The sequence below is a fragment of the Python bivittatus genome, unplaced genomic scaffold (genome assembly GCF_059951505.1).
Source record: "Python bivittatus isolate LINGU-HERP-01145 unplaced genomic scaffold, Pbiv_v1 ctg000980_np1212, whole genome shotgun sequence".
NCBI classification, from domain to species: domain Eukaryota; kingdom Metazoa; phylum Chordata; class Lepidosauria; order Squamata; family Pythonidae; genus Python; species Python bivittatus.
In genome coordinates this window covers 66,158,487-66,181,447 of record NW_028277125.1, presented here as the reverse complement: position 1 = coordinate 66,181,447, position 22,961 = coordinate 66,158,487, and the positions used below count along the sequence as shown (strand labels likewise).

The following is a 22,961-nucleotide window of genomic DNA, read 5'->3' as shown; positions in this document are numbered from 1 at the left end:
TCTGCTTCTTCAAAGTCCAATTTCTACTTCTATACAGAGTTACAGGGAAAACCATTATCTGCATGATTTTGATCTTTATACAGTTTTTAATCTTAGTCTCATTTTTTTCACTGTGCTTCTTGACTTTCATTAGAGCTCGCAGATTATTTGCAGTTTCAGCTATCAGAGTACTGTAATGTCATCAGCATAACACAAGTTATTGATGTTTCTTCCTCCAATTTTAAAACCAAGCTCATCTTCCAATCCAGCCTCCCTCAATAGATCATCGTCGTCATCATCATCATCATCATCATCATCATCATCATCATCATCATCTTCTATAAACATTCAAAACATAGCTTTATTACCCAGAAACATTTAGGATTAAAACAGTCACTCACTGAAATGATTGGGAATAAAACTATTTTATATTAAAATACTGCCATGTAAATAGATGATACTTCTTGTAGTTTCACCTAAGCACAAAGCATAGGCTTCACATTATTATGGCTGTTCTTTTCCCGAACCATCTCTCCTGTGCAGCCATTCAGCAGACCTAAGCATGGAGGCTGACTAAGAAGTACATTCTGACACTGCCGGCTCCCATCCCAACCCCAGCGCCACCCAGCCGTTCTGGTTGACCTGGAAAGTCTGTGAGGAAAGTAGAAGCACAGTCAACTGAATATAATTACAGTGCTTCCCACAGGAGTATTATAAGTTTTAAGATAAGTAAATATGTCTATCATTTGTCAGTCTCTCCTCTTCCATCGGCTAGGGCTACAAAGGTCTTGAGTTACTGCGGGAAGAATGGGATGGACCTCTAATATTTGAAATAGGCAGTTAGCCCCTTTTCTGTGAAGTCTGCCTAAAGAAGCAGTGATATCTTAAAGTGAAACAAGAGGACACCAGGATTACAGTAGATCTGCACTGGAAAGTGAAATTTTGCACAAATATAATTTTGCCTCTCTTTCCTCATTCTGCTGCTGCAATGTTTTTATTTTTATGGCAACCATTTATTGTGCATATATGCAAAGCAATTACATTTTAACCTGTGACAGGAACCTGGCTGCTTGGCCTAACGCTCCAAGCAGCTGATGCCAGTTCTAAGAGCAAAACATCCTATGTTTCTCAATCTCACCAATGTTAAGATGTGTGGACTTCAACTCCCAGAATTCCCCAGCCAGCATGGTGCTTCAGTGTAAGGAAAATCTGCAGGCTTGTTGAAATCTACTTCTCTCCAAGACTCCTTTGTCAGCACACTGTGGATATGGATCTAAGATCTCCACTGGCTTGATTGTGATGTTACCCAAGGTCTTGCAAATAACCTTAGGACAAGAGCTTTAAAGATAACAATAGCTAGGATAATTAAAATATATCTGAACAAGTTGTGTTTCATGACTGTGCGCTACACAGATCCCACAGAATTTGAGCAGCCAAATAATAATATTTTTTAAAAAAAATAGATGTGTTTCGGAACTGTTGGCATCAATGAACTTCAAAAGTATGGCAACTTTTAGTAGAAACCTGCAGGATCAGGTGGGCTTAAGATGCTTTCGTTTTTTGTAAATTATTCCAGTGCAATCTTCTTCTATCAACTCCCTTCCAAGTAGAGTTGACTACAGTCCTCACAATTCCTTATATGTGTGTCATGCTGACCGGGAGTCATGGGGTCTATAATCCGATTCACCTGAAGGGCACCACATTGGAAAAAACGGCATTTTTGAGGAAAAAGATATTTTAGCCAAGTTAAGAATCTAGTACATTATCCTCGATCTTATGAGACTAAAGTACCATTGCAGAAAATACCCTTCTGACAGATTTCCAAAGGTAGTTTAGCAATCTTGTCATAGCAGCTGCTTTGAAAACTGTGATATAAAACTTCCTGTCCAATAATAGAAAAGACAGATCCAAAAGCAACTTTGATCCTTCCTAATTACTTGATATCAAAACAAAAGGCCATTAGCACCAGCCTAGCACTCATTAAATTGGGCTACACAAGGGCTGGTGCCATTCTGTCTCATCCCAAAGGAAGACTTTGGTTTTACATTTTCTTCGGAATCAGGAGTCAGGAATGAAAGCCAGCAAGCAGGCTCTGACTGGCTCTGATTTCTCTTTCTAGGTCAAACTACACCTTATGCTGTAGCTACATGCAACATTAACTCAACAACTTCTTTTTTCCAAAGCTTCCTTTAGATACTGTAATTTAAAGTAGGTAAGTTAAGAAACAATGATATTTAACTCTTTTCTGCCTGATAGTGTCCCTGGACCATTTGTTTCTGATATGTTGTACAGGGCTGGTCAAGACATTTTGCTTCTTGAAACGAAGGACAAGATAGCACCTTCCTACTTTCTACATTCAAAAAACCACCAGACTAGCATTTAGATCTTCAACATTAGGAGGGCAACAGCATCTGCCACTGCAGGATAGGCAACATGTGATCTTCCACATGTTTTGGAACTCTGAATCCTATCGGCTTTAGCTAGTGGCAAGGGATGATGGGAGCTGCAATCCAGAGCTAGAGGTCCAGATGTTGTCTGCCTCCAGCAGTCATGTTTTGGGGACGCAGGGCTGATTCTGTGTTGTACAATTCTATTGAGTTAGCACCCTTAGCATCTGCCTGATGGATGACCCTGATGGTAGGTAGTTCCAGTTGATACAACATGAATTCAGAAAGGGACCGCTGGGCCTAGAGGATATTATTGTTTGATTCTAGCTTTCTCATTAGCAATTCTACTTCTCCAATCATGTCCAATAATGGGATTTTTTAAATAAAAGGTACCAAAGGATTGGCGAGAAAACAGGAGGAATATATGATTCAGAAGGAATAATTAAATAGAGTGACCATGATTTGACTTGACTTGACCATGACTGCAGTCATGTTCTCTCAAATAGATAAAATTGACAAAGGTTTATGGAAATATTCTTCTTTTCTGTTGCATTTGCTTTGCTTATTTTAAAGGGAACAATGGAAAAAAGGGCCAACAGTTCTGATTTATTGGGGTTTCCCTTTCTATTTCTTTTAGGAATTGAGAAGAGCCTGAACTTATCACACAATTTTGGCATGAAATATTATAAGCAACTTCAAATGGTGATGTGATTTATGACTAAAGTAACTGTCACTTGGTGAAAAATTGCTTTCTGAATAAAATGGAATAAAACTGCAAGAGAAATTCTTACCAGCATAGTAGAAAACAGAATTGGATTCAAACATTCTCATGTTCTACTCTAAGAAAATTAACTTGCATCTATCCCTAGCAACTTGCAACTGAAATAGTATTTCTCTCTTTTTATCTCTGACTCCACTTCCTCTTTTTCTACTGTATCAAATTTTAGTTTGCAAGCTCCTGGAACACAAAGGATTCATCTGTTTGCCCTCTATAAAGCCTTGTGGCCATGAATGATGCCGTACAGTATGATGAATAAATTAGTGGACCTTGAATTCATCATTATTAATTTCCCATTTCTTTTACTACATTTATTCCAACTAAATCTGGATCCCCCCTCCTCTTCTTCCCTCTTCCCCAGGAATTCTCCAAAAACCTTTAGGTAGTATTGAACAGATGCAAAATATAGCCCAGAGGTTATGCTCAATACTCTGTTTCTATTATCCGCAATAGCAATTGGAAAAGAGAAAACATGCAAAAATTGGATTCTTGGAATTCTATAAAGAATTTTAGCTGCTACCCTATGGACTGTAGAAGAATACTGCTCTAGCCTTCTAACTTTTCTTCTTTGAAGATGAACTCTTTCTGTCATGGTCAGAGCCCATAGAATGAATGAGTTGGGATGAACCTATAGGCCATCCAGTCTAACCCCCTGCAGGAATCCACTAAACCATCCCTGGCAACATCTGTCTGAAAACTTCTAGCAAGGAATCCATGACTGTCTTTCATAGTCTGTTTCAGAAAAGGCCTCCTAATATTCCACTTCAATTTCTTTTCTTTTAATTTCAACCTGTTGGTTCTTATTATGTTCTTGGTTTCAGCAGAGAACAAGCCCACTCCCTTTTTCATGTCACAATCTTTTAGATAGCTGTAGAGTACTATCATATTTCCACCATTAACTGTCCCTCATAGGGCTTGATTTCCAGACCTCTTATCATTCTGGATAGCTCTTCTCTGAACCTTCTCTTAAGTGTGGGCCAGGACCTGAACAGAGTACTAAATGCCATCTAATTAGTACAGAGGATGATGAAACTATTACCACCCATGAACTGGATCTAATGTTTCTCTCAATGCAGCCAAGGATTGCCTTGGCTTGTACACCTGCTGTGTCAGCCTGCTTGCTCATGTTCCACTATGGAGTCCTTGGGGTTCTCTGAGCTTGGTTGTTTTCTTGCAAACATTTCGTTACCCGGCTTTGAGCACTGAAGATGTTACCTAGCTGGTAACAAAAGATTTGCAAGAAAACAACCAAGTTCAGAGAACCCCAAGGACTCCACAGTTCAACCCTGAGCTACACATATTCTCTTCTATTGGTACATGTTCCACCAGTTGTTCTCCTAGTACTCCTAGATCCTTCCTTTCTCACCAGTTCTGTACCTCATAAGATCTCATAATCTCTGGAAGGTCCTCCCAGCAACCATAGGAATTGCCATTTTTTGATACAGGACATTTTCAAATTATTTATTAGCCTGAAATACAGCTGAAAAATGAATACACTTGCTGACTGTCAATGGGGATTTTTATTCAGTAATTTCAAGAAATCTTTCTTTCCTTTTCAACTCCATTTATTTTGCCTATTTGTTTACCACAATAGCTCAGTATAAAGCAGTGCTTTAAAAATATACTTCAGCACTTTGATGCCCATCACTGCAGAAGGAAACTGTGAGAAGGGAGCATTTTGCCCTCAAGCGATTTCACCGATTATTTACTATCTGTCCAGTGCCTTCAAATGCAGGCACAGCCAACATTTTTCTTCAGTCAGAATCTGTCCTCCACTTTTCCAGGTTTCAGCTGTTGCTGTAAATCTCACTTGCTCACAATGGCACACATTTTTCTCTTATGTTGAAACCTATTTTAAGATTATCTCGTGTAACCGTGATAGGTTCATGCTTTGCTCTGTTAGGGCCAAGCCAGACCATAAGTGCAGGTAACACTTTCCCAATTAAAACAAAATGAAAACATTTCATGGAAAGCTGTTAGTAGCAGTAGAGCAACAATGGGCAGCTTAACTCTTAAATTTCTAGTAGTTTTTCTCGTTAAAATGGTCACCTTGGGGAAATCATGGGTTCCTTTCTCCAGTCAGATAGCCTCAGGTGGCTGCATTTCATTTTGTTAAAAAAATGGGGAGAGTATTGATAATTGATATAAATTAATGAGGGACAATTCAGTCTTCCAAACCTGGAGCTATATCATTATGCTTACCTATTGTCAAGTATTAAATACTGGAAGCCAACAAGTGGTGTTAATTTTCTGATTTTTGGCAACTTTGGAATATACCTATATAACACCTTTGGTCGGATGGACAGTATTAGGATTGAAATATACTAAAACTCTAACAATTTTGTCAATTAGAAAGTTATGGAACGTAATGTGTAATAAAAAAAGATTTGACCCTTTTTCCCACACCAAGTTGACTTTATGAGGAAACCCAACTTTAAAAATTGGGAAAGAGATGGTAATATGGAAAAATTGGATAGAAGCAGGGATATTGACTTTGGACCAACTGATAGATGATGAAGATGAATTTTTAACGTATGCTGTGTTAAGAGATATATATCATCTATCTGATGTAACCCAATGGCAATATTTACAGTTACAGCGTTTGTTAACAATATTGTTTGACCAGCAGCATTTTCAGCTTTTGAGACACCTGAGTTATTAGAACTTATTAAATCCTTCAAAACTAAAAAACCTACTATTAGTTTGTATAGATATTTGTTATCAATAAAACAATTTGATATGCAGATGCTAAGGGATGAGTGGAATAAAGAATTAGAAATTTCTATATTGCCTAGACAATGGGAGAGTGTCTTAACTTCTATAGCAAAAGTGTCAATGGACCTTAAACTACAATTTATACAATAAGTCAGATGTAATAAGGGCAATGCCTCTTTAAAGCATTTATAATGTCCTATACTTATTAAGTTTGGGGAGAAAGTAGTGGACTATATAAATATGATTGTGCAACAAAAGCTAAAATTTTCAGAGGATAATATTCTTTTGAACTACATACCTAGTACATGGACTTTGACAACCAGACAATGTAAATGGATTCTCTGTGCCCTTACTATGGCCAAAAGACTGATATTGCAGCATTGGAAAGATAAATTATGGCCCCATTCATTCAATGGACTGAAGACCTGATTGCGCTTGCCACCTATGAGTGGATTGCCTATAGACGTAGACTTTGTATGGACAAGTATAATGAAATATGGAGCTCATTTATACAAAATACACTGGGTTAAAAGAAAAAAACATGATAGTCATATAACTCTATTAGAAATATATATGTACTTGAATAATATTTGCATTAGATAAGCATATATAGAATTATAACTGTTCACTGTTATAACAATATATTAATTTTTTCTTTTTGTTATATATATATATATATATATATATATATATATATATATATATATCTTTTATGTTAAAGCACTTTTATGTACTAAAAAAAATAAAGAAAAAAGTGGGGAGAGTATTAGATACACCCAGCATGCAACACGTACATGGCTTTTTCTCTTAAAAGAAAGCCAAAAGGGAAAAAAGAAAGCTGGTTTAATTTCTCGCTGGTTTATGCAAAGAAGTCAAGCAGCTTCAGGCTACAGTCAGAAAAGCTCACTTAGCTCATCAAGTTATCAAGCATTGGCTTTTAAATAGATACTTCATTCATTCATTCATTCATTCATAAAACTTATATGGCCACCTATCTCACATAGCGGTCCCAACCGGCTCACAACCACCAATAAAAACCCAGAATAAAAACAAAACAACCCTTCCCATCAGGCACCAGACCAACCAAACTGTTAACCTTTTGCCTTAACCCCTATCCTAGCCCAAGACTAGGATACAGAGAAGGCATATCTCCAAGGTTTTATCAGATGGCAACATTTAAGGGAAGGGACCTGAAGTGCACCCAACAATTCTGACCTAGTGGGATGGGCAGATACCCTTGGGGAGAAGAGGTCCTGCAAATAACCTGGCCCTGTCCAGTGTAGGGCTTTAAAGGTAATAACCAGCACCTTGAATTACACTCAGAAAACTGTTGGGAGCCAGTGCAACTCACACAAAAGTGGTGTAACTCAGGCAAACAACAGAGTACCCAGAACTGTGCTCGCTGCTGCATTCTGGACCAGTTGCAGCTTCTGCATGGTCTTCATGCAGAGTGCATGATAGTAATCCAGCTGGGAGGTGACTAAGGTATGAGTGACTGTGAGCAAGGCCTGCTGGTCCAGGAATTCTCTCTCCTCCCTACCATTTCCTAGTCCTTCCTTGATACATGTATGCAGCACATCCACACCAAAGCTATTGATAGAATGATATAGTGGGAAGGGACCTTGAAGGTGTTCTAGTGCAACCACTTGCCCAAGGCAGGAATCTTCATTCCATCCCAGACAACCTTTACCTGAAGACCTCCATGATGGAGCACCTATGACTTCAGGAGGCAGGCTGTTTCAAGGCTTAACAGTCCTCATAATCAGGAAATCCTTCCATATTTCAAGTTTGGATCTCCCTCAGTAAAGCTTCCTGCTGCCGATTCTTCTCCTACCTTCCGAATCCATACCGTCTTCTCTGACAGCCTTCAACTACTACTTCTGAGCTAACAATCAGTGCCTGTGCCAACCCAGAGTCAGAGAAGCCAGTTTGATCTGCGAACTGCGTTCTGTAGGATAGAACTGGGGGTTTCTGCTTTGCATTTTTAAAAGGGCATTGTTTGAATGGGCCTGGAAGCTCTGTAACTACTTGTATGAAGAAATCAGGGATATATCCCCCCACAGTTACTCATTTCTTTGAATAAATTCTGTTTTTAATTACTGGGTTGATTTGAAAACCAAATAATCCCCAAAAGTGAGAGACATTGAAAGTACTCTTAAGTCTTTCTCTCTCACCAAAACCTATAATTATTTTTTCCATGAGATTTAGTATGGATTCCTATAGTTTGGGAATAAATTTGGCCTACTTATCCATTGGTCTGGTGTTAGATGACACATCAAACCAAGACCATTTTGGCCTGTACATCAGTGACCTTAATGATAATATTTTCAGGATCTTTTTTTTAACATTTAACATACATGTTATGTATTTAACATTAAATATATAAATGCATTCTTTTAAAGCAGAACATCAACTCAGTTAAAGACCTAGCAGCAGAACATGCTTTAATCTTATTATATAGTTTCTTGCTTAGCGTGTTGTAAAACCAAACCAGCTTAGTTAGTAGGGAGTCAATGTATTGTACATGATTAGAAAATGATTAATTCAGTAACCCAGTTAAGTGTATTGGATGAAAGTGGCTACTGCAGAGATAAAATTGTATGTGAGAAAGACCTTGAGGGATGGAGCAAAGAGATGCTGCCTAGGGAATGGTCAGATAAGAGATGGCATAGCTCACAGCTGCATAATGGAAGGAGAAAGAGGATCAGAAGGGACCATCCCTAACTTTTCAGGCTGTAAAGGAGACGGTGGGAGAATTGTACTTTTAGACTTGCAAGATTCTGTTAATGTAGCCTTACAATAAAGTAGAATTAGCTCATCCAGTTGTATTTCCTGTCTGGTCTACCTGGTAGGGCTGACAAGGTCTCAGTGGGAGCCAGAATCTGCTTTGGTGGGGTCAAGGAAGACTGAGCTTGCTTCCACACCATCAATCTGCATTTCATCTGTTTTTCACCAAGTATAGACGTGGATAGCTGTATGTGTGTGTGAGTGTAAAAAGAGAAGCACAAGAAAAAGAAATGCTGTCACTAAAGCAACCCCATTTTGCACCCTCTGTATCTGGAGGCCAGAGGTAGGATTAACCTCAAGTGATGTTGGGGGTTTTATCTTTCCTGACTTTCAGCTTTATCATCGGGCACATATTTGGCTTCAGTTTTTTTATGGAATATGAACGGTCACGTAAAAAAAAAAAAAAAGAACACAATTAGAACATGATTATGTGTCCCTTTTGACATAATGTCATGGGATTGGCTGTTGTATGTCCTGCACTAAAGGGTATGGGGCACATATGGAAGACATTGGGATAGAAGTATAGATTTGACCCTTATTCACTTGGTAAATATACATTGTAGAACGATCCCTGTCTGAAAATAGCAGGGAACCCTTTTTCCAGAAATCATGGACAGTTAAAACTATTAATACTTTAGATCAGCTTATTGTCAATCAATTTTTTAAAAACATTTGAGTTTAAAAAAAGAATTTTGAATGTTTAAAATCGTGAAATGGTAGTATATTCAATTAAAACGTCTCTTGATTTTGCAGTCTGGCCCAGATTAATTTGTTCTAAAACTCCCAAGTTACTATTAGTACTAGAATATGCTTTAGATGATACTAAGTCAATTGTATATTTTTACGAATAATTTTAAAAAGTCACTAGGGTGCATATTAGTTATTTGCAAGAACTCTGAAAGGAATTGGAATATCCCAGATTTATGAACCAATGGCTAAAGGTCTTAAAGGATATTAACTATATTTCTTATAATCAAAGACAAGACTAATTCAACAAAAGATTCTTTTCTACATTTATTGGATACTTCAGAGAATGCTTTTAACTAATATAATTAACATAATTATACTGGAAGTGTAAAATGTTTGTGAGAGCACTCGTTCATATGGTATGGGCTTATCCTACTACAGTGGAACCTTGGTTTACAAACTTAATTCGTTCCGTGACTCTGGTCACGACCCGAAGCAAATTTTCCCATAAGGTTCAATGTAATTACTGTTAATCCGTTCTGGCGTGGAGGACAGGGAGGCGGCTATTGCTTGGAGGGAGAGTCCCCCTCCCTACGACCACGTGTCAGGGGTGGGAAAATGGCCACGGATCACGTGTCAGGGGCGGAAAAATGGCCACGGACCACGTGTCAGGGGCAGAAAATGGCCACGGACCACATGTCAGGGGTGGAAAAATGGCCGCGGACCACGTGTCGGGGCGGAAAATGGCCGCGGACCATGTGTCACGGGCGGGAAAATGGCAGGGGACCGGGTCACAGGAAGGAAAATGGCCGCGGATCCTGTTCGTAACCTGAGGCGGAGTTCACGAACCGAAGCAAAATTTTGCAGCCAGAGCTGGTCGTCACCCGAAAAGTTCGTGAACAGAAGCATTCGTAACCCGAGGTTCCACTGTATTGCCCTGTCTTGATTTGGTTTGTCCATAGGTTTGTTGCTAATATTGTGCAACAAGGATCAATACGGCTTTAAGCTGGGAATATATTTTTGAATGATATACCCCAAACTTGAGACATATGAAGAACTGAGAATTTATTGACTATGCAGGGGATGGGGGGAAGCAAAAGGGATCATTCTGAGTGTTGCAGTGCAGTCCCAAATTTATCATCTTGGATCAGAGATACGTGTTTTCTTCCAGTTTATAAACTGGCTATTTATTGATGTCGTGAAAGACAGATGACTATTATTTTGTGTGGTCAAGATTCAGTGCTTTGTTAAAACCCAGGAATTATTTCTTGTATACAGCATAATGCTTTTTTGTTTTTGTTTTTATGTTCTCCTTCCTTCCTTCCTTCCTTCCTTCCTCCCTCCCTCCCTCCCTTCCAACAGTAAAAATACTTTTAAAGAGCATTCAAAAAGAAAAAAAAAACTCAGGTGAACTCATCCATTTAAATTTGAGAACACAAATAGCCACTGTTAAGGTACAAAAATTACAACCTTACAAATCATGGTTAAAGCGCTTCATTTTAAGCTAGCCTGAGCTTTGTATGCCAACAAACATGTTCTGCTCCATGGCCCCTGGGCTTTTCCCCCCAATCAGGTAGGTTTCAGTACATAGAAAAGAGAGGCCCACAGTATTGTTTGCCTCAGGCAGTGAAAAGTCTTGAGTTGACCCTGCGTAGGGAGGTTTCCCCACTACAAAAAAGTCTGATTCTTTGAAAGCCAAAGTAATAATCACTGCCAAAGGCTTCGATCTTCCACCGGTTATCCTAACCTTTAATCTTCTCATCCCTCATAAACCTGGAAGCAAGAAAGCAAAACAAAACTTAATAATGCCAGATTTTAGAGTGTGAATTTCAAGGAGTGGTAAACTTATGCATGAAAAATAGTGTTATTATTTGGTTAAAGAAGAGGACGAGTTCATATTAACACTATAGGAAACTTACAAGCTATATGCCTGCAATACACACACCCTGGATCACACTGATTGCACTCTGAAAGGAATAATAGGTTTCATTTTAGGATTCTGAGAAACAGGCTGAAAATATGCATGATGTGGCTTTACTGGATTTTTTAAAACCCTTCCCTTTAAAAAGCAAACAATAAGCTACTGGATGAACTCTTAGAGCATTTGGTTGCGGCTGTTCCCATAATTTATAGGCTGTATTTTTAGAGCGATGGAATGCGTTTGCCAATCACTCCCTAGGTGTGTAGTGAGACAGGAGTAAGACAGAAAAAGCAGCAGGAAAGAGGAAGATCAGTTCAGTTCCAGAGAGTCTATTATGTCTTCCCAAGGTACTTTGGATTATGATTCCTCCACCCCAAAGTGCTGCGTGGGTTAAATGCAGTAAATGATAAACCTTAGGACTCTGGAACCTATAATGATGTGTTGATTTGCCACTCCCCTCTGTAACTGGGAAGTGCCATACACTATCACAGTAAAATCACTTTTCTTTGGAAGAAGGAGGACCTAGAGCTGAGTCTTCCTTACTTAGTTTTGGAAGCTGCAAATGAATTGGTGTACAGTACTGTGATTTTCCCACATTGATTCTGACTTAAGACAAGAAGGTAAATTACATATTATGAGAGGACAACCTGATATAGGTTATGGTAAATTCAGATAACATCATCTAGTGGAGTAGAGGGTTAACAGCTGAAAGTAAAGTGTGACGAGGGTATTAAACTCTTCCCTCATACTTTACTTGTGCCTTGAACATTTCTTCTCTCTATCTGTTTCTTTTCTCCAAGAGCAAATCTGAGCAAGAACAGTCTGCACACCCTTCTGCATCTTCAAGTAGTGCTTAAAATTACTTGCATACATACTTTGTATGGTTGGGTGGCCAGCTACAGCCTTGAAGGTGCATTTAACCTCCTCAAACTTTTATGTGCATTCAAAGGTGACCTAAATCTAATACCAAGTTTGCCAACTTAGCATCTAGTATGATGCTAATGCAACCCAGAATTAATGTTGTAGCTGTCATAACAGTGAGGAAAAAGTCTCACTCTGTAGTATGTTACCATTCTGGATCCTGCAGTATATGGATCAGTAATGTGGCTGGCATTTCTGATTCACAAAATACTTGCTCAGGCTTACCATAATTATAAAAGAGACAGGTTATTATTTTAACCTCATTTTTACACAGAAGATCTGTGGTTGGAAACTTGCATAAACAAGGTATTTCCCAGGTAGATTTTGAATATTTACAATGAAATATGCAAATATATTGGATATTTAAACAATAGCCCAGACTCCCACATTATGAATGATAACTTCAGCTCCTGCCATATTTCCTGTGATCAATGTTCATTGTTCGGCAGAGGAACATCCAGGGTTTTGCAATTCTGTTGAGATCTGTGTTATTAATGATCTGAATAGATTGGGATCTCATCTCCAACCCACACTATGCCTCTGTTTTTCCAGTGAGATCATCATTGAATAAGCACCTGACTGGGCAGGGGAGGAACAACTAGACTCAACCCATTTCAGAGGCTTTCAAGCTTCCCACATTCAGAAATCCTTTCACTATCAGGTAGGTTGCTGAAGAACCCATCTGCCTATAACAATTCAAAGGTTTCTGAAACAGGCCTTCACAAGTGCCCTTGAGTAAGGAACTTTCTTGCAAACTAGCACACACTACAATGGTGACAATAAATTGGACTGCTCTGAGAGGAGGAAGAGCAGGGTTTTTTTTAATGTAAGGATTTTTTTTCTTGTAAGAAAAGGTCATTTTCAATTCAGTGCTATGTGCTTTTCAGGCCTAGATAGGCCTAAAATTCAGTATAACTCAATGTGCTCTAGAATATCCAACGTTTCCCATGGGAATGTGCATTGCAGGAAAAGGTGTGTGTGTGTGAGAGAGAGAGAGAGAGAGAAAGAGAGAGATGGAACAAGGATAAGGTTGGAAATTACTTTTCAGGAACTCTCACCTGTCCATTGACCTTTTCACCAAGGAACTCCTGATCATGATGGACTGGCCTATTATTATGGAAGAGTTCTGGTGAGCCTTCACTATTACTTAATCAATGGTCAGTGCTGTGCTAAAGAGTCCAGATAAAAGCACTGAAAGAACATTGTCTGAAACAACAAAGGATTGCTACCTCTCCTCATACAGGGAATGCTGACCTAGAAGATTAGTAGTGTCTTTCTTATTTTGGTTGGGCAGATATCCCCAAAATGAAGGATGGATGGGTGGCTGAGGAGAGCTAACTGGAAATATGGGAAGCTCCAGGCTCCACATTACTGGCTGGGCAAGAGCCTGGCTAGTTTAGGGGTGGACAGTGCAGGGCCTTTCTATTAGCTGCTACCTGCAGGGTTGATACTGTGCATATTCTATTCTCTTTTGAATCATACTGGGGTTGGAATACAGTACTTGTGGTTCGATGTGTATCAGAAATAATAGAAATAAGTGAGCAGGCTCAGGATCTAGAAGGAGAATAAGAAGTACTTTGACAGCAAATTTGGGGGAGGAAGCCTGTTAATTGAGAACACTTTAGGTTGAAGACTCATCCAGAATTAAATGAGGGTTTTATTTTAGTCTAAACTAAAGCTTGCAAGTGTGTTGTATTAATGCAACACAAGGTACTTCATTAAACTAAGGTTGTTGGTTCAAGCATCAGGAACCCCTGATATTGCATGGAGGAGAGAATATCAAGATGTGATCCTCTGAGTAGATTTGCACTGTGAGAATTCTGCTCTCGCTATCAGTCAGAGGGTAAGAATACACTAACATACACTCCAGGGAGGGCCCTGCTTCCTAAGCCAAGGAAGGCTATTCTCATACAGCATAGGTAATTCTCCAGAATAACAAGAAGGAGAAGAACCCCAGTAAATAATTCCTGAACATATTAGCATTAACCTTGAGCTAGTATTTCAGAGGAGATGGGGAGAGAAGGGCAATTCGATTTCTACATTTTCTTTACAGTACTAGGATTTTTTCCTAAGCGTGGAAGGAAACTCTAGGCCAGCAACTGAAAAAAGCCATTCACTCAAATGGCCGATGACCTAATTTGTATAGGAGTTCAGTCTGGTCTGCTCTCTGCTACCCAGAATGCTTTGCACTGTACCAATACCAACAGAGTCCCCTTCCCTCAGCAGTCCCTTGGGTGTCCAGCCTGATGCTGGTGGTGGGAGTTTCAGCAGAGTTGAAGTTCTTGACTTCTTCCAGCTGAACTGACTGGTTGGTGACTTAGTATCTCATTAAATTTGTACGTTTTAAATTCTATTTTGTGCTTTAAGCTTGCCACAGAAATTGATAAAAGAAAAAAGGACCAATAGAAGAGAATATGTGTAGAATATGTGTAAAGGACCAGTTTAAGTCTTGGGAAAGACCTGTGGGGCAATCCAGTGCTTGTGACTAGAGAAGGAAGTGTCCAAGGAGATTGTAGCTCTCAATAGATGTCCATCTTTCTCTTCAGGAAAGAGAGAAAACAAGGAAGGTGGATGCTTCCCACACCAGGGTATTGCAGTCACTTGCCCTGCAGTGCTTCAGAGGGGCAAACTCTGTAGGAGAAATGTGAAAATGCAAGGTAGGCAGTCAAACCTCTTTAACGTCCAACTATTTTTGCCTGTTACCAGTAACCAAAGACCAGCAAAGAACAAGCACTGTTTTAAAACTGTTTGCACAAAACACAGCCATCATAAAAATGAAGGTAATCAGCACAGTGTTTTTCCATCTCTGAGATGAATATAATTTAAAACAGACCCAATTAAAATGGTTTAATTGACTGATGGAGCAATTTAGCTCACACTTCAGCACAAACACTTCTAGAATGGCCATTACCTAAAAGCAACAATGAAACGGGCTAGTAAATTTAACCCCATGGACCACCAAAAAGCAGAGAGGGTATCCTAGACAAGAGCACAAGGATTGTGATGACGCTGTTCCATAGAATTAAGAAACAAGAACAAAGCACTAAGTAACTGCTCTCAATGGGTTGCACTGAAGTGAGATTTGGAAAGAAAAGAGTGTATGTGTTTAATCATTTCTTTTCATGGCCTTCTTCTTGTGTAAAAGTTACCTTCCCCCAGCTGCTGTTCTTTGCATAGAGGAGGAAAACCCAGGGAGAGCTTTTGTGAATCTTTTCGCACTGATCCATATTGTTGCCAAGAAAAATGACAAGGATAATGAGGACTTTGGCACAGTTGTTGGAGTTTGAAGGAGTGTTTCGTTTGTGGATTACAAAATGTCAGTCAGCCCTCAGGGGCCTCATATGCAAAAAGGCCCTTCCAGGTCAACAGGGCCATTCTGCAATTGGTCATTCTCTGGAGAAGTGGGGCAAGTGAGGCAGCTTTGTCTGGGGATTTTGGGGGTGTAGAAACCATGTGTTAAAATTCAGCTGGTGCTAGGAGTTCCATGTTGACTGTTGTGGGTATCAGGCATGTCTGCAGGGTGTGGGTAAAAAAAGTCAAGATGGCAGCCACAATGGTACAAACCCATTTTTAGGTGTTGTATAAATGCAACACATCTGCATTTCATATATGTGCATTGGACACACATAAAGTATGACCAGAGCTTTGATCGCACCATCCTAGCTGCCACTTTGACTTTTTCATGATACCCCGTGGACATCCCGTTTTTTTTCTTTCTTAGATTTTTATTCAGCTTTTGTTTGGGAGCTCAAAGTAGTATATGTAGCATTCCCTCCTCTTCTTCCCCACAACAACAACTCTATGAGGTAGTTTGGACTAAGAGAGAGGAATTGCATTATCAATGTATTTTTAATTTTATTTTTTTTTTGTATTGATATATAAAAATAACACAAGCAAGCAAACATTCACAGACTTAGTGGTCTCTGTTTGGTGTTAAGATGACAAGCTAATAATCTAGATCAGTGTTCCTCAACCTTGGCAACTTGATGATGTGTGAACTTCAACTCTCAGAATTCCCCAGCCAGTGCTGGCTGGGGAATTCTGGGAGTTGAAATCCACACATCATCAAGTTGCCAAGGTTGAGAAACACTGATCTAGAGTATAAAAGCCTGGCTTCTGGATGAAAATGTAAGTCCAAATCCAGATACCTTTTCCACTAGGTAGAGTTCACAAAAAAAATTTTTTTTTTTAATGTTGGTGCTATAAAAGAAATCAGCTATCCCTGAAAATCAAAGGGCTACTTAAGTCATGGTGCACAGCTGAGTTTGGTGAAAGGCTAAAATTACTGATTAAACAAAATGTGTCTGCAGTTATTTTCAAGCAGCAAATATTTGCTGTTGGACTTTGGGCCAGTTTATTGGGATCATTTGACTATTTCTTTCCCTCCCGGCACGCCTTGGAGTTGCTGCCAACTTTAAGCCTCAATTAATTATTCTTTTTTTATTTATGCTATCTTTCTTTCCAAGACAGGCCACAAGATAGTAAATCATTAGAAGGAAAAATAACTAGATATTACTTCAACTACACAGATATCGATCCAAGTGTGGTTAGTTTTAAGAAGAATTCCGGATGGTTTAAAGACAATAGTGTTTCAGAAAAGGGACCTTTATTGCAGGAAGAAACTTTTCACTCCCAACTAGCGCTTCTCTTCCAAATTCAGGAAAGCTGGTCCTTTCCCCAAGTCATATAAACACATGAAATACATTATCCTTTGATCTCTTCTATTTCCAGGTTTAAGATAATTTAAAACATTGCTTGGAGGTTTGTTTGTTTGGGTTTTTTTGAAATGCATAAGGGGCAAAACATACTTTTCTCATCAACTGCTGGTATTCTTCTAACCTAAACTGAAATAGGATTTGGTTTGGGTTTATTGTACCATGTTTCACTTCAGGATTCATCTTGTCCTTGTATTCATTCCAGGTAAACTGGCAAGAAAAAAAAATAGGACCCAGAAACTTGAATGTATTTTGGATGCATTTTCCCTTCCTCCACCTAGAAAGGGTATAGCAGGAATATTGAGATATTTCAAAATGCACTGGCTGAGTTGAAGAAATATATGGCAAAGTCGTGAAGCACTGTGTGTTTTATGCCAAGTGAACACACATCCGTAGACCAGTGTTTCTCAACCTTGGCCACTTTAAGACCTGTGGACTTCAACTCCCATGCTGGCTGGAGAATTCTGGGAGTTGAAGTTCACAGGTCTTAAAGTGGCCAAGGTGAGAAGCACTGCCGTAGACAAATGGTAGTCATTGAACTTTGGAGGAAACCTCTACTCAGCTGGTACAGCTTTTATCATCAGTAAAAACACCCTATCCATTTGATCATTGTAATGGCCATAGACCTTCCTTAGTGATTTGTGATCTGTATGTTTCATTTAAAGGGCACAATCACTTATTCATTTTTTAAAAATCACTGTTATCTATTGGCTTTCCTATTCTGATTGTTACTTTGAAGTGAGCTCTTGGTTTTCTTATGTTTGTTATTCTGAATAATTATGGACAGTTATTTCATACCACGTCATTCTGACTTTTAAGCACTGGATAGCTCAATAATTATATTTTGTGTTCTGAAATGCAAGCTGAATGCAAGATGTAATTTTTGGACTAGCATACGATTATCATGCATGATCGTTTCAATATGATGCATACATTTAAGGTTGTTATTTATCTCCCTGTCTGTCTATTGATTGGCCTGTAGATCTGTTGCAGATACATGCGAATTTGACAGATGACAGGATAGGCTATAGAACTGTATGAGCAGCTGCCCAGCATTTGTTTTCAGAACAGCCTGAAAGAATACAAGGAATGGCAGACAGGCCTGGCAAAGGATACAGTTCCTGGAGGCGATTCCATTATTACTGGAAAGGCCAGATACCTTTGGAATACACAAGATATTGTCTGTGTGGAAGCAGACACCTCTCTGCCTGTTTTTGCAGTTTCCAAGACACAAACATGTTTGCACAATCTGGAAATGATGCAGATTCCTCTGAGAGCTCTTAATAGTCCATGATTTTTTTTTTATTATTACTTATTTTGGGCCCTGCCATCTGGATTCCAGGTATGCCTTATCCTGAAGGAGAGAGAGTACATTCTTGGCATGCAGAAGGTCCCAAATTAAATCCTTGGTTTCTTCAAAGAGGCCAGGCAAAACCTCCAGCCTAAAATTGTAGAGAGTGGCTTCTGAGCAGCAAAGCCTGTAACTGAGGTGCGGAGACTAGTCTGCTATGGAAGAAGTCAGCTTCCAATCTTCCTGCATTGGTACAAGTAAAGTAAACCCAGGACTCAGCGAGGCTAGAAATGGTCTCCTGCCGTACCTGGAGAAATATTCCAAGAGGATAAGAGAGCCATCTTCTAAGGCAATGCGTGGGAAATGCTCCCAATTTCATAGTCATGGATCAGGAATAGGGAGTTTTTCATTTCCATCTTTCCCAATAAATGTTCCACTCACATTGCCCCTGATATGCTAACTATGGTTATAGAAAGAGATGCTCTCATTTTAATCCAAGTTTAAAGCAGGTGTTCAAATCCACTCAAGCAGATTCCTTTCTACATCATTTTTTGCTTTGCCTCTGATAAAGGTAGAATATTGGGCAAATCTGAAAACTGTAACTGGTCATATGGAAATTAAAACGTCTTCAGACACTCTGGATTCAAGCCTTTTATGGTCACATTTGATGTGAAAAGTAAAGAGTGCCCTGTCTGGCTTATGGTAATTCTCATATTACAGCATTTTTTTTAATGTATATTTTTTAATGTGTGTACAAGGAAGAATCCAAACTAATTTTATAGTCAATATTTTTTATTTAATTTAATTTTTGACTCTTCCTCTTTAAGATCATTTTCATAAGTTGTACCTGAATCAGTATTTATAAAATGGAGAAGCTATATGTTGATTAAAACATGCATTAGAAAAACAGAAAGACAGATAAACTTTGACCGGCTTTTTCTTATGAAACAGTATCACTGCATCAGGAACATTTCCTGATGTTCAGGAAATATATCAGACACAATGCAAAAACCTAGATTGCCAGAATAAGTTTCATACAACCTAAAAAGAATAAAAACAAAGCTTTCTTCAGGTCAAATGTGATTCCTGATGTCTTCATGGACTCACTTGAACAAGAAGATTGAAGTGGTTGCCATATTTATTCCAAGATTGTTGTTGATGATGGTGATGTTTAGTCTAGTCTGCTGATCTGGGATTGTTTGTGTTCTCCCAACCACGGACATCCACAGAAGGGGCTATCAATAAAGTCAAGATGGTGGCCATGACCATGCAATCAACCCCCCCTTTTTTTACATGTATCACACACGTGACACTCTTTAAAAAAGGGCAGGGCAGGGCTTTGATTGTGTGGTCACAGTTGCCATCCTGATTTTTTGACACCGTCCCCCCTCTGTCAATGTCCCTGCTCCCATCTAAGTACTAAGTATAGGGGACTCTGCCTACCTTTTCAAGATCAGCCCCAAGGATGGCTAGATGCTGCCACAAGAGTGTATTAAAGCAATTCAACCCAGACTGAAGAAAAAAAAAATTCTCCATCTGAGATCCTTTTCTGGATCCTTTTATCTATCCATAGTTAAACATGTGGTAAGCAGGTGAAAGCTGTTTTTAAAGAGCACACCATTAATGCCCTTTAACCCAGGTAGGAATGTTTTACTCTCTCTTCTGCTTTCAGAGCAAACATATATATATATATATATTCATTTCATCCTGTTCTCTGCCACCAATTGAGCTTAAATGGATGCTGTTCTGATGGCTCCTATAGCTGTTTTCTTTTCTCTTTGCTTCTAATTGCACTTTTGCTATCAATTGTGCCCCTATATATAAAATCACGGAGGGCAGCCTAGATCTTTCTTCTAGTGCAAAATTTTACACAGATGTTGTGAGGCCAGCATTCCAGCGCAGAACAAGATGGTGCCTGCTGTTGGAATGTGCAGTGTGGAGTTCCAAAGCTGCTTTGAATGTGAATTTAGGGAAAGGGAATGAAGCCCAGCACAGTCTGAAATAATCACTCATATTTGCCCAATGCAAGTTTCATTTACACTTTTCCTTGCAGTTTCTCTATGGGGGAATGGACAGATTTCTTCCACCAATTCAGCACGAGGGAGCTGATTTGAAACAACTTGCATTTGCTGACAAAATGGAACATTTACCATAGTGTAAAGTATACTTTTTAAAAAATGAGGGACTGACAAATTTCCTTTTTATGAGTCTTTAGCAGCAAGGAGGACAACATACAGTAGTTCCACTTTCCTTGCCTAGCCTCTTGATTTTTTTTAACAAGAAAAACATGGTTTGTAAAAAAAAAAAAAAAAAGGGATCAATTTTGAACCTTCAAGACCAGGGCATTCTTTTTTTTTTTTTCCTGGAAAACTTAGGCCTAATAGACACCCAGAAAAGTTGGATTGGTCTGGGAATTCAAGTCCCTAAACCTTCCAAGGGTTGGCAGCACTCCAAAATCAAATGGATTGTCTGTGTTTTCCAGGCTTTCGGCAGCCAACTTCTCCTTCCTGCTTCCGCTCACAAAGGCTCTTCAGTCAAAATAGGATAAAACATTCTAATAAGAAGACTCAATTCTGAAAACCAAGAAACGGTCACTTCCTGATGTGGAAAAGATCAACCTGCTTGCATTTTATTTTGGACAGACCATCCCTACTGAGGCAAATAGGAAAACAGTATAACTTCTGGCTGTGTGAAACAGGAATATAAATAGTTATTTTGCTGAACAGGAAGCTTTAGAAACCCTGGAAGGCTTAAATGGTTCAGAGCAATTAAAAAAAAAATAGCAGAGGGCATAGTTTGGACATTTGTATGCATACTTTCTAGCATAATAAAATATGGTTGAAGTTAAGATCGTTGATAAAAGAGATTCACCCTTTTCAGAGACTCAGTTTCAAATATCAGTTTGCTTAGGGCTCAAAGGTCAAACCAGCACTTCAAATTACTCCCACAAGCAAAACAGTAACCAGGAAGCAAAATTATAATCAGTGCAGCTGATAAAAAGATTGGTGTGACATGAGTCACTCAGCCAGGTACTAGTGAAGACTGGGCCATTGAAATCTAGCCCAAAACTTTCGCAAAACTCTGTTCCTTGGAAACCAATATTCTCCAAACAATTTGAAGATGTTCTGTGTGGTGGTCCCAATATCTAAGCGAAGGGTATTTGTGTTTGTGTGTGTGTGCGCATGGTTTTGAATCAGTTCCGTTTCAGAAGTCAAAGAAATACCCTAACCATGAATTAAGAGATCTCTCCTCAAATGTCACCTGGATATGACTACAAAGAGGTGCATCACTAGAAGACTTTTGGAAAAAAAATTAATTGAACCTGAACTTCTAAGTGAAGAGCTGTTGAAGACATTACTACCTCTTCCTTCAATATATCTTTATAAAAGTAGCCTTTCAGCATTCATAGCAATCAAGATTACATATTGAAATAGGCTTTATTCAGGTGTGTCCACAAGGTGTAGTCAAAAACGTCAAGATGGTGGCCAGCCCCATCCCTTTTTATGTGCATCACAACACACATAAAAATAGACAGAACTTCAATCACACCATCCTGGCTGCTATTCTGACTTTCTTGACCATACCCTGTGGACAACCCTGCTTATTTCTGTAAGAAATTACACTTCACAAATTAATGAAATGTATCATCACATGAAAGTTCATATTTTTACTGATTAATAATTGATAGAATAAATGGAAAGTAAAAGGAGTACTAATAAAGTATGCTTTATTTCACTACCCTTTTTGTTGTTTTTCCTTTTTTAAAAAAAATGGAACAAAAATAATCCGTTATATATTTGGGGTTCTTGGGGATAAAAATTTCTTCAACTTTGATCCAACTGGAAATTAACAGCATCAGTTCAGGATGCATACTTTCCATTAAAGTACATGTAGCCATTTAAAAAGTATCTAAATGCACCCCCCACCCATTTATTTAATGCACTTTCATACAGCCCAACAAGAAGAATTTGCTGAATAGTATGTATATCTTCTATCTCTCCAGAGAGAGAAAGACAATATGAGATCTACCTATTTCACATCTGCTAATGGGCCCAAGAGGATACCCATCAAGAAATCCAATATGTGTGTGCTCCAATATGCAGATTAGTCTGTACAATAGTACGGAGCCATCAATACTGATCAGTGAAAGGTGTTTGGCCATTGTTTTGGAAATTATGTAAGGTGGGGGTGGGTTGGGGTGTCCACATGGAAGGGAGTAAAAGGAAAATCAAGATGGCAGCCACAACATGCAATCAAAGCCCTGCCCTTCTATGATGCACTTAAAAAAGGCTCAGGACTTTGATGGATGATTGTGGCTGCCATCTTGTATTTATTAACCCTCTCCTCTGGACTTGGGGTTGGGGGCAGACCAAGGAGGATGTTTGTCCCTATGGCTTCGTTGGTTACAGACAGTACAGAAAGGTACAAGGCAAGGCAAATATTGACTTATTTGACAACCTCCTGCAGTGTTTTTGTTTGTTAAGTTGCAAGGAAGAGAACAGACCAAAATGCAGAGTTTTTAAAGAGATCTGATACCCTGGAAGGAACAAGCTTTTCACATGCTAGAACCTCTTTTTCTTTGAACACCATCAAGGACTACTGAATTAGCATCGTTTTAGGATACTTTTTATTATTATGGTATATATCTTTTTAGAATACCTTTTAGAATACTACACTTATTGAAGGGAACTGTAGACTCTTGTTTCTTTTGATTGGGGGCAACAAATGCCTTGCTTTTGTTCTCCAGCAGTTTTCAGGAAGAGAAGAATACCATGTTTAT

General features: G+C 38.9%; 1 long non-coding RNA gene across 1 annotated transcript in view; it reads left to right on the top strand.

The window, feature by feature from the left end:
- The window catches only part of LOC112540990 (uncharacterized), an 86,811-nt gene extending 64,950 nt beyond the window's left edge, over positions 1–21,861 (top strand). The window contains exons 3-4 of the long non-coding RNA XR_015794350.1: positions 12,728–12,836; positions 20,664–21,861. This is a non-coding gene — a long non-coding RNA (uncharacterized LOC112540990). The remainder of the gene's footprint in view (positions 1–12,727; positions 12,837–20,663) is intronic.
- The last annotated feature ends 1,100 nt before the right edge of the window (positions 21,862–22,961 follow it).